Here is a 12,330-nt window from a genome sequence, read left to right on the forward strand (position 1 = left end):
CTGAATCTCTGATTTCCAGAGAGGCCGAGATTTATAGAGACCTCTTTTTCCTCCAGAATATTTGGATTGTTTTCACAAACTTCTTGAGACCAGTACTTTCACTGGCTGAAACCCCTCTTTCATTATTGACACGGTCCTCCCAGGAGGCACGTGGGAGTTAGATCTGTGTTTGGGGATTTGCCTTATATATGATATGACCGGGAACGGAGAGAAATGCTTTTGGTTATGAGTGTAGGGGCCATAGGAGTGAAGATGAGAGAGATTTGCATGTTGTGTGGAAAGGGAATCATCCTAGAACAACATGCCTGTGTAGCCAGTGAGCCTGTTTATCTCCATGAATCCTTTGGGATTTAAAATAGAGCTGCCATATGATCCAGCAATCCCACGTCTGGGCATATATCCAGAGAAAACCATAATTCGAAAGGATACATGCACCCCAGTGTTCATTGCAGCACTATTTACAACAGTGAAGACATTGAAGCAACCTAAATGTCCATCGATGGAGGAATGGATAAAGAAGATGTGGCACATATATACAATGGAATATTACTCAGCCATAAAAACAAAATAATGCCATTTGCAGTGATTCTAGAGATTGCCAAAATGAGTGAAGTAAGTCAGACAGAGAAAGACAAATATATGATATCACTTATATGTGGAATCTAAAGAAATGATACAAATGAGCCTGTTTACAAAACAGAAGTTGAGTCACAGATGTAGAAAACAAACTTGTGGTTACCAAAGGGGAAAGAGGGAGAGAGGGATAAATTGGGAGATTGGGATTGACATATACACACTGCTATATATAAAATAGATATCTAGTAAGAACCTACTGAATAGCACAGGGAACTCTACACAATACTCTGTAATGACCTATATGGGAATAGAATCTAAAAAAGAGTGGATATATGTATATGTATAACTGATTCACTTTGCTGTACAGCAGAAACTAACAGAACATTGTAAATCAGCTATACTCCAATAAAAATTAATAAGCAAAAAAAAAAATTCCATTTTAACTGAAGAGTAATTTCAATAGTGTTTTTTCTCAACTGCCTCCTGGACCTTGCCCTTTACTCCGAAAACCCCATGAGGCATTGGTTCTACAGAGGATCATCAAGCAGAGTAGTTAGTACTAAACTGGATTCTATCTCCCTATTTATGACACCTGAACCTCCACAGATTTGCCAAGCTGGTATTGTCATGTTATAACCTCATTAGAAATGCAGCGTGACAGCCTAGATTGGATTCTAGTGCTATAACCTTGCCAGAATTCTCATCTCAGAATTGCACTAGGATTTTAATGTTATACCTATAAGGGTTTAAGACATCCAAGTTAAGATATAAGACAAAGTAATAAGGCAGACAGAACCCAAAGTATCACTTTACTACTGTTAAGGTCAGGGGGTGGAGGATATGCTCAATATCTTTATGCAAGTGGGTTTTCTAATAGTCAACCTCAGAATTAGGCAGCCTCACCTCCCCGGCATGGCACTGTGACTTCCTTTGTCCAGGAGGGTGGGAGAGAGGCTGGGAACATCATGGTCTCTGAAGCTCATTCCTGTGGAGGGAAAGGTCAGGTAGAGGGAATTGCCCACTAATAATTCAGTTAAACAAAATTCTGTCTCATAGAATTTGTGTATTCTAATATAACCACCTAGCCTGAAACACAGTATCATAAGTGACCCTGAATTCAAGTGTTAAAACCCAGCTGGAATTCTCTAGTTAAAACTCCACTGATTCTAGACTTTTCGTGTTAAATGCAATCTGGAAGGAAAAAACGTTCAGAGCTCAGAGCAGATTAAAGAGTTTACATGATAATTAAATAATTTTAGGCAAATAAGAGTGAGAGCTCTTTCTTCGTGTGCCATTTGGGACCCATGATTTTATTGGTCAGAAGCCAATGAACTTTCATTATTTGGAGAAATAGCTAGTCCACAATGAAATTGCTACTGAGGCCCCTCCACCTATCTTAAGGGGAGCCCTGGGGCTGGGATGTCCATTCAGAGTTACTACAAGGTAAAGCCAAGGGTGGGACTTTTATTTTTAATTGAAGTATAGTTGATTTACAATTTTATGTTGGCTTCACATATAAAGCATAGTGATTCAGTATTTTTGCAGATTATACTCCTTTATAGGTTATCACAAGATAATGGCCCTAATTCCCTGTGCTACAGAGTATATCCTTGCTGTTTATCTATTTTTTACGTAGTAGTTTGTACCTGTTAATTCTGTACCGCTAATTTGTCCCTCTCCCCTTCTTTCTGCCCTTTGGTAACCACACATTTGTTTTCTGTATCTGTGAGTCTCTTTCTGTTTTGCACATACACTCATTTGTGTTATGTTTTAGATTAGAGAGTGGAGCTTTTGTACCCAGCCCTGGGGAAGGTCTGTGACCCTGAGCAAGGCAGTTCCCTGCAGTGGGGGGCAGTTGGCAGCAAGGGTGGCAGCTGTGAGCTGACACGACTGTCATTCTCAGAAGCTGCAGGTTAGCGGTGTGAGACCAGGGAGGGGATCTTGGTGAGCCTCACAGGACCCCACTGCCTCTAATTGTCCTTTTCCAGATGAAACAGAGAGCCATGCAGCTCATTACACGTAAGTAGACCGTCCCCGATCTCCAGACTCCCATACTGGTGGCCTTTCCGCTCTGAGTGGCTCAAAGACGTATTTTACTCACTATGCATCTCTAATCATGTTAGATACCTAATGTGTCCTTAAATCGTCAGGAGAAGGGGGGTTCAGGATCCCTGACTTGTGGGTCCCTGTCAGAGTGTCATTCAAGGCTGAATAGGTTGGAGCTGTGGATTTAGAAAGCATCAGGCAGCGCTTCTATAGCATTTACTGCTCTAACTTCCCTGCATGAGTTAATTCATTTACTGTCCGTCGGCATTATGTGGCAGGTATATTTTCATTTTTACAGTTGACGAAACAGAAGCACCGATATTTAAGTAATTCATCCAGCGGTGCCAGAACCAGTAGGTGATAGGACCGGAATTCGGGCTCAGAGAGTCTGGCTCAAGAGTTTATGCTCTTAACCTTTTAGGAAAAAAATTGTCTCTCCCTTGATTTCTGATGTACTTACTCTGGGTCAGGCACGGGGCTTAGCGTTTTACTCCACAGGTCTTTGAGGTTGATGCAGATATTATCCTCATTTTGAGGATGGGGACACCATTGGCCGGGAGGTTTGTAACCCGCCCCAGTTCACGTGGCGAGAAGGTGGTGGGACTCGAATTTAAACCCAGATCCGTCTGATTTCACAGTCTCTATTTTTAGCTGACACCTCCAGTGTTTAGTTTTTATGTTTTGATAAGAGAGCCAGTAAAGCCTCGTGACATGTTTTTCAAGTTCTCGTAAAGCAAAATGAAGCTATTTCTGGGGCAGGTTGGGACCCTGCAGGAGTGGCTTTATGTTTCCACAGATTTCATCCTAAGCGAATTTCTGTGAGAAGAAAAAAAATTCGAAGAAGAAAATAAAACAAGTATCAGACATTTAATAGGTGCCTGATAACGTCACATACATTCTCTATAGTGAGAAATAACAGACATGAATTGTGACCATGTGAAAACACAGTGTCCACTCCCTACCCCTCGCTTTTCAGGGGAGCACGAGAGTATTGTGCCCTGAGGAATGGAGCTTCTCTCTGGCAGGTGGTTAACAGCGCCACAGGGGGATTGAACCCCAGACCACAACCTCGGTAACACTAGACCCCAAGCAACTGAGCTCTTCACTGGTTTGGGGGAAAATAAAAAAAGAATCTAAGGATCAAAGCAAGTCCTTTCTTAGATCCTGATCAGACACCTTATAAATATTTTCATTTTCTTGCTTCTGAAGTTCAGGAGCCTAGATTTGAGTGTAGGTTAAAGAAAGTCTTGTCCCGTTCAGGTGTTCCCTTAAAAGAGAGCTACAGCGTTTCTCTTAGGCTCTGAGACCAGCTGAGCACCTGCCCGCTGCCTTTGCCCAAAGCTTTCTAAATGAATGACTAGGCAGGTTATTGCCACGCATGTGGAAAGAGAGGCTGACAAGGGTTTGTTGATGGAGCCTGGCGTGGTTCAGTGGTGGGACGGACTTTGTGCTAACATCAAATAGCAGTGATTTCAGGTTTATGACTGTTATCAGATACAATGATGTAGAATGAGACTGAACTGTACCTAAATAGCAATAAAAATCAACCTGGAAGGAGAGATGCTTCCATCTGTTTTGCTGTTGCTCTGGGACCTTGATTGTGCGCATTCGAGGTGGGGCTATGAGTGTGAAAGATCAGACGTTGTGATTCCCCCTGAGTGGAAGATAGGTCAACCCGGGCTGCTGTGGTCACAGAGAACTCAGACTAGGATAACTATTTCCGGGCCAGGCATCAGCTGTCACTTCAATAATCAACGCCGATGGTTGTCTTCTTGGGAGTTCAACTAAGGGAGGGGAGAGAAGGCTTGAGCCGGCTGGGTGAGACTTGGTGTTATTGAAATAGAACAGCTGTTGTGCAAACTGCAGGCGACTGTAGTTGTACATTTTTGTCCACTGGGAGGTTTCCTTGCTTGGATAGCTGGAGAATGATCCCTTACATTTCTTACGGGTCTTCTATGCAATACTTTCAGACATGTCTTATGCATCCCAAACAAACAAGCTAACAAAATCCCATGGTTAAATGAGTTCCAAAAATATTATATATGATGTCTTCCCTTTTTCAGTTAGCTTTGCACTTGCCTGTGTTCCAGACTCAAGAAGTCCTGTCCCTACCTCTGTTTATCTGAAAACTGTAAATGCTTATTTGACCATGGAGAATTTTTACCTCTTAGTATCTGATGGAACTGGTGTTTTAAGAAAACATTTTTTGAAACACGTTTAGAGAACTGTGCCTCGTTAGCTGTCCGTGTTTGGGTCGAGGTGATTTCTTTGTACTTGAAGGACACAAACAGTGCTGAGCTTGAAATCTGGCCCCTCGTCAGGGCTGGGAAGATGCGACCGCATGCTCAAATGCAGCCACTAGTCTGGGGGAAGGATTGCCCATGTTGAAATGCCTAGAGGCTGACTGAGCTGAGAATAGTATTCTCAGTGCAGAGGACCTCTGTTGAAACCAATTTTTAAAGTCTTATTTTATGTTTAGGAAAAGAGAGCTGTGTGGGCTAAATAGAAGAGTTCGTTTGTGGTCCATCTTTAGGGATGGATAAGGGGAGACCCAAGGACGTGAAAGGGACAATGTCTAGGAGGATTCACCGCAACTCTGGAGTCTTCACTGTGGTTTTGTTACTCAAGGTCCCTTGAGGTCCTGGGGTGAGTTAAGAGAAGACAGAGACCTCCCTAGCTGTCCATAACCCAGGAGACCTTGTCATACTCTCACAGACCAAGAGCCTGTGGCATCATCAGTAGCACGATGTCTCCGCTATATGTCAAAGCTTTGGGCCAAGTCCTTCATAGTTCTCAGGAGGGTTTAATTGCAGAGTTTTATTGCACAGTCTTATCCCCTAGTTACACCACACCTGTACCAATGGAGCTTTTAGTTTCAACTAACCGAACTCCAGCTTATACTGCTGCAAGCCTGAAAAAAGAATTTAGTGGATTATATACCAGGAAAGTACAGGAATCCTGTTCAGACACAGCTCAATTCAAGGCTCAAGCAATTTGTTCCAGACACAGCTCAATTCAAGGCTCAAGCAATTTGTTCATGCCTTCTCCCTTCTCACCCCTTCTCCCCTCTCACCCCTTCTCCCCACCCCCAGGATTCAGTTCTGCATCCCTCAGAGCTGGCTTCTATCTCAGGCAATATCTCTCTGTAAGATGGAAAAATAGCATCTGGAAAACCAAGATTCACATTTTCAGAGGTTAACGGAATTGAAAAATACTTTCCCTTTCCCAAGACCTCTAGCAAAATCTTTGAATCAGGTTTTCTTGAGCCAGTTTGAGTCAGAGCCTGTTCCTGGACCCATCGCTGTGGCCAAGCTGGTGGAACATGCTGACTGGCATGGCCGGGGTCACAGCCTCAAGTCTGGTGCTGGGAGTAGAGAGTCAGCTGGACCACATCAGCAGGGAGGTCTTTCCCAAAGTTGAGATGCTATGACCAGAAAAAGGGTGAGTACACTGGAAAGAGAAAAATAACAGGTGTTCTTTTTAGTGGTGTAACTACTCTCATCATGCTATGGGGGGATGCAGGGAGGGGAAGCAGTAGAGGATGCTTTACCGAGAGAGAAAGGCTAAATTCAACGCCTTTGCGAACATTGCATGATAAGTCCTGCGGGAGAAAACCAGGGAGATGCTTATATTTTGTTTGTGTGAATCATGGTTCACTTGTGTCTTAGGTTGGTTGTTCTATGTTTGTCTCCTCTCTCCCCTCATTCCCTGCTCCTTTCTGCCCTGTCCTTGGCCCAGGACTCTGGCCCCTCTGAACTGTATCACCTGGGCTTCCTTGAGCTCTGACTTCCACATGGGTTTGGGCAAGAGAGGCCTCAGCAGGAGACTGAAGGGTGGGAGGAAAGGAGTTGGGGTATTTACTCCCTGCTCCTTTCCTGTACCTGAGCTGCAGCTCAGCAGTGGCTGAAGTTCACTCAGCTGAGAGTCCTGCCTGGACATCCTTCTTTGGTTCCAGTGACACCCCTTCCTCTCCCCTCCCCTGCAGCCTTGAGAGTTGGAAGGCAGGCATTCTGGATTCCTGCTGTTGCGAGTACTCGGGTTACAAACCATTCCTCTTAGATTCCCTTAATCCTGCCCCTACCTCTGTAGGAATACTTTCCTTAAATTCTTTTTAGAATCCCATCTGAATGTGCCTTCTCTTTCTTCCCAGGTCCATGAACTTCATTTATAAACTTTGCAGGATTTTTGAGAGACCTGGAGACTTTTCTCTGTCCCCTTTTCAGTATGAATAGGTATAAATATCCAGGCCAATATGGCTCTGACATGTTCACTAGGGAAAAGGGGAGAAAAGACTTTTGGAAGGTGCAGAGGAATGAAGGTTATCATAAGGTGGTAAATAAGGAGAGGGAGGGGGCTGTAAAGAGAGCTCACTCCAAAATGACTGGAGATGACAGTGCTTAACCCTGGAGCATCTAGGATCCTAGGTGCTTGGTGCTTAGTGAGAAGCTGATGATGTATTCTCAGTTCTAGCTGAGACCATCCCATAGTCACTCGTGTATGGCTGTCATTTTTGTTACCTGTTGTTTACTATCCCCGTGTGGTTAGCCTCTGCATTTTTGGAGGAAGGAGCAAAGGTGGGAGATGGTGCTGAAAAGACTCCATTGTGGGGATAGAATAAGAGGTATCAGCTCTGGGAAGGAAGGGCAGGAAAGGAGTCTCAATGCTAGGAGCTGTAGAAAGAAAAAAAGGGTGCATAGGAGGCTGACCAAGGAGAGGGAAGTGAGCCTGAGATCATTGGTAGCAGTTCCTTGTGGGTTCCTGTAAAAACCTGTGATTTGGTTTCAGCAGTAGATTTCTGACCCTACTGTGTATAGATGGGCCATTGGGGGAGCATTTGAGCCTGGGTCTCTCATTATAGGGTAAAATCAAATTTGGAAATGAAAGACTTTATTTTAAGGCATTTAAGAAAACGAACAGACAGAATGCAGTTTCTCTTCTCTCACAGTCATTGTTTTGAGGGAAATATATATTTATGTACATATGAACAGCGACGTGGTAAGTGAAGAATGAACACATCTGTAGGAGACTTCATCAAGGAATGAGTAAGTGTCTAGGAGAATCTGAAGGCAAACCCCTTAACTTTTCCCAAAGTGAGTAGGATAAAAAGGAAGGCACATCAGGGGAGGGACAACCATTCTAGACAGAAGACACAGCAAACCCAAGGGCACAGAAGATCTCAGAAGAGCTACAGTTGTACCAGATGAACAGTTGTACCCAGTGAGGCTGGTTGGGAGCTGGACCATGGAGGGCCTTGTATGCCAAGCTAAGGAATTTACATGGATGAGCATTTTCCAACGTATGTCCCTTAGAACAGTAATCCTGGGAGACAAATATTGAGAACAGGAACTCACTCAAAATTGGGAAATTACCTCCCTTTGTCAACTTCTTGGAGTTTTACAATGCACATTAGTGTATTAAATGTTCTGATAAGTACTGCGGTAAAAACAATTGTCTGTTTAATTTTGCTGTATCCAGTTTTGTCTACTCTTTGTTTGTTTTTTGTTCCTACTTAATTCTCAAAATAATGATCTTTATAAAAGACTTTGGTTATAGCAACAGTTCTTTTCTTTTTTTAAATGAGCTTGGGTTGGGCGAAGATTTCTTTTTTTTTCCTTCTTTTTTTTCTTCCAGTGTTATTGAGATGTGATTGACATGTAGCACTGTATAAGTTTCTGGTATATAGCATAATGATTTGACTAACACACATCATTAAATGATTACCACAGTAAGTTCAGGGAACATCTGTCATCTCATAGAGATACAAAATAAAGGAAAAAGAAAACAATTTCCTTGTGACGAGAACTCTTAGGATTTACCTTCTTAACAATTTTCATAGATAACATACAACAGTGTTAATTATATTAATAATTTGTACACTACATCCCTAGTACTCATTTATCTTAAAACTGGAAGTTTGTACCTTTTGACCACCTTCATACAATTCTCTCTCCCCCATGCTTTGTCTACTCTTATTTAAACGTGTAACTTTTTTAAAAAAAAAAAAAAAAGAAAAGCAAATGTGTTTTTACAATTTTTAAAATTAATGATCCACAGAACTCATTTTGGGGAAACAGTGAAAGGAGACTGTCATAGAGGAATGACATCGTGACATCTGGGTTTTAGAACGATCACTCTAATGACCAACGTGGACAGGACGCGGGGAAGGGGAGAGTGAAGGCAGAGGGACCCATGAAAAGGCTTCTGTGGTGGCCCTGGAGAGTAATGACAAGATGCTGAGCTAAGGCGTTAGCAAGGGGAGTGATGAAAAGGGAGTTAGATGTTTGAGAGACAGAATCGACCATTCAGCACTTGAGTGATCAAATATGGGGCGATAACACACTATGAACTCAAATATATTTTAAAAAATCGTTTATTAGGAAATAAAGTATAACGGCAGTTATAGCAACCCTGATCGAGCACATGCCATTGCGCCATGTAACGTTCTAAGTGCTTGTAATGAATTAACTAATACAATTTTCGCAAAAAGCCTCTGAGGGGGATGCTATCACTTTACAGGTGATAAAAGCAAGTCACATAGAGATGTATCACCTGCCCAAGGTCACGTGCTTGATGAACGTAGAAGTCTTCAAAGTATGGCCCTTCACCTCTGTTTGTATAGCTTGAGAACTAAGAATTTTTTTTTTTTATTTTAATATTTTCAAATGGTTGGGAAAACAATCCAGAGAAGAATAACATTTCTGGACATAAGGCTTTGCGACAGAGGCCTGATAGCCTGCAAAGCTGAAAATATTTACTGTCTGGCTTTTTGCAGAGTTTGCAGATGCCTGAATAAGTGGCACAGCCAGGATTCAAATCTGAGATTCACAGCCAGATCCAGGGGTGAGGGGTGGGATGAATTGAATTGGGAGGTTGGGATTGACATCTATACACTACTATGTATAAAACAGATAACTAATGAGAACCTGCTGTATAGCTCAGGGAACTCTACTCAGTGCTCTGTGGTGACCTAAATGGGAAGGAAATGCAAAAAAGAGGGGATATATGTATACATATAGCTGATGCACTTTGCTGTACAGTAGAAACTAACACACATTGTAAAGCAACTCTACTCCGGTAAGAATTAATTATTAAAAAAAAAAAAAAAGCCAGATCTGGCCATCCTCTGCAGGCAAGACCACCCAGGTTCTGGAAAGGCAGGCTTGAGACCAGGTGTGCCTTCACAGAGCTCACAGACTGGTGAGAGATGGGTAAGTGAAGAGTCCTCTGGGATCCAATGTGTCAGCTGTCACAATGGGTGCAAGATGCAGCAGGGTCTTAGGGGCTGAGAAACACTGCCTAAGTTGGGCTGGGGGAGGGGGCAGCTGTGTCAAAGAAATTCAGTCAAGAACGGAGATGAGACATGACACTTGTGGAAGGATAAAGTGGGGTGACACATGATATCATAGCAGAAAGCTTCCTGATCCCTGGCTAAAGAAGGAGCCCGAGATTTGAGAACAACACCCGGTATAAAGAAACAGAATAAATTGCACTCAGAGGTTGAGTATCATGTTGTTGGGGAAAGCAGAGGCTCTTGTGTTAAAATGGAAGTTGAAAGTGGTCACTGGGTGCTTCACAATCTTTACTTAGTAGTAGGAAGCTGGTGATAGAATCGACAATAAAACAGTTTCTTCTATTCAAGGCAATTGTGAGCAGCTTTAGTACAGAAGCACTTCTCATCCCAATACTTTGATCGGATCCCCATGTTACTTCCAGCTGGGAAGAGGCTGAAGTTGAAGTGCACCTGCCCCATGTGTTCTGGTGATTGTACACGTGGTCTGTCTCCCCTGCATATTCTCTTTGCCCTGTCTGAAGGGCTCTTAGGAACCTCTCCTCATCAATGGCAGGTAATAAACATGTGGAACCAGATGTTTTCCTTACTTTCTGTGCGATGTGTCCCAGCATCCCTTGGACATCCTGACTTGCTTTTTCTGCTAGGGTGAAACTTGCTCATCTAAGAAACTAAGCTCAAAGTGAAAGGAGATAAGACACAAAGCTGGCACGCAGCACTGACTTGAGCTTTTTGTGTCCATGGCACTGGGAAACCTCATGAGTGTTGTGGTCTGCATGGCCAAGTTTGTTTATAAAGAGCATCTGTAGGGCTGGAAATGGCCTCTGGGAGTCAGCTTTGTGCACGTTGGCTGCCGTCACGGGAACTGAACCTTTTATTCTCCTATTTGATAAATATGTATTGGGTGTATGCCTCACCTGTCCAGGCAATGGGGATGCAGTGGTTTTACAAATGCAGATGGTCCCCGCCACCAGGAGGGAGAGTACGGTTTCGTGAGGGCAGAGATGTCAATCACATAGTCACACAATCAAATGTAAACCTTGACCGTGGTATGTTGTATGGAGGAGAGATTCCTGTGCTACATACGAACGCATATAGTGGGAATTTGATCTAGTCAAGGAGGGTAGGACCTTGAGGAAGTGGGATCTGAGATTTTCAGATGAGCTTGAGTTGCACAGATGAAGAGGGGAAAGAAGAAACTTCCACACAGAAGGAAACTCACCCTGGCTTTATGGCTGCTAAGCTTGTCTTGGCTGAGTAACTCAGCTGTCACTGGTTTATAAATGCCGAGGTTGCTCCCCTTATTCCGTGGTTTACCTTCGCTCTGTCCCGTGCCTGGTGTGAACTCACTTATGGTTTAATTGACTTCTTGGGCTCACTGAGTCAGCAGTCTTTACTGAGAGCTGTGTGCCATGCTGGAATACTGAGGTGGAATACTCATACTGGAATACTGGAATCATCATCGTGATCAGCATTCCAAAGCTACCGTTTATTGAGCTCTTGGAACACAGATCTGCGGGTAGATTCCACATGTGCCTTTTATAAGGCAGGGGCCTGGGCAAGGGACTTAGTCTGTCTGAGACTTGGGTCCTAATCTGTTTAAAGATAAAAAGGCTAGTGATGTTCATTTAACCCTATCGTTGGGAGGATTAAGTGAGGTACTGCAACATGTAGCACAGCTCCTAGAACAAAGGAGCAACTCAGCCAGTGTTTGTTGATTGAATAATGGAGTTTGTCTTGGGCCAGTCCTGGGCTTTGGAGTCCAGCCCGCTCCATCTCACTCTACGCACAGATTATAACATTCTTCTTCAACTGTCTGCCTGCAAATTCTCCTTCCTTATTATGTGCAGAAATAGCTTTATCCTCTTACCAAACTCTACCCATTCCTTCTCTGGTCGAAGGATGAATGCATTATTAAAGAATCATTTATTTATATATTTCTAGCATTTGCCTGATGGTTGGGAAAAAACAAAGATTTTCATACTGTTACAACCCAAGAGTATTAAGATAGATTGATGATTAGGGAACTCTCAAAGTTTGCTCATTATTTTTTTTTTATGCTGACACCTAACAAAAGAAATGTGTGAATAGCTCTGCCATCTTTCAATCAGGTATGCTATTTTGACTCAAATTCTACCCAAATAATATTCTTTCTTTCAGTGTCTATAGTGACATCAGCATTGCCCACAGGAAGCCCAGCAGGCTTCATTTTATCAGGAAATGTGTTTATGTCAGTAATGGAACTGTGCATTTTGTTGTTTCATGCCTCCTAAACCTGAAATTACACTCTCCAGGTGCTTGCCTACAGTGTGTAACATGTCCCTGTATTGTGTTGCAGAGAACTGAGGAAAATGAAAAGATACAGGTGGGTCTAATGACCTTGAGAGTGAAGTGTTCAGGGAAACAGAACACAGAGAAAT

General features: G+C 43.0%; 1 long non-coding RNA gene across 7 annotated transcripts in view; it reads left to right on the forward strand.

Annotated features, from left to right (window-relative positions):
- Positions 1–2,411: 2,411 nt before the first annotated feature.
- The window catches only part of LOC309637548, a 190,135-nt gene continuing 180,216 nt past the window's right edge, over positions 2,412–12,330 (forward strand). For 6 of the 7 annotated variants that reach the window (XR_014250627.1, XR_014250628.1, XR_014250629.1 and 3 more), the window contains exon 1: positions 5,681–6,063. This is a non-coding gene — a long non-coding RNA (uncharacterized lncRNA). Of the gene's footprint in view, positions 2,596–5,680; positions 6,064–12,330 lie in introns of those variants that run through there. The other variant, XR_014250626.1, reaches the window with a different exon arrangement.

Source organism: Balaenoptera physalus, assembly GCF_965194825.1.
Source record: "Balaenoptera physalus genome assembly, chromosome: 11".
Lineage (NCBI taxonomy): Eukaryota > Metazoa > Chordata > Mammalia > Artiodactyla > Balaenopteridae > Balaenoptera > Balaenoptera physalus.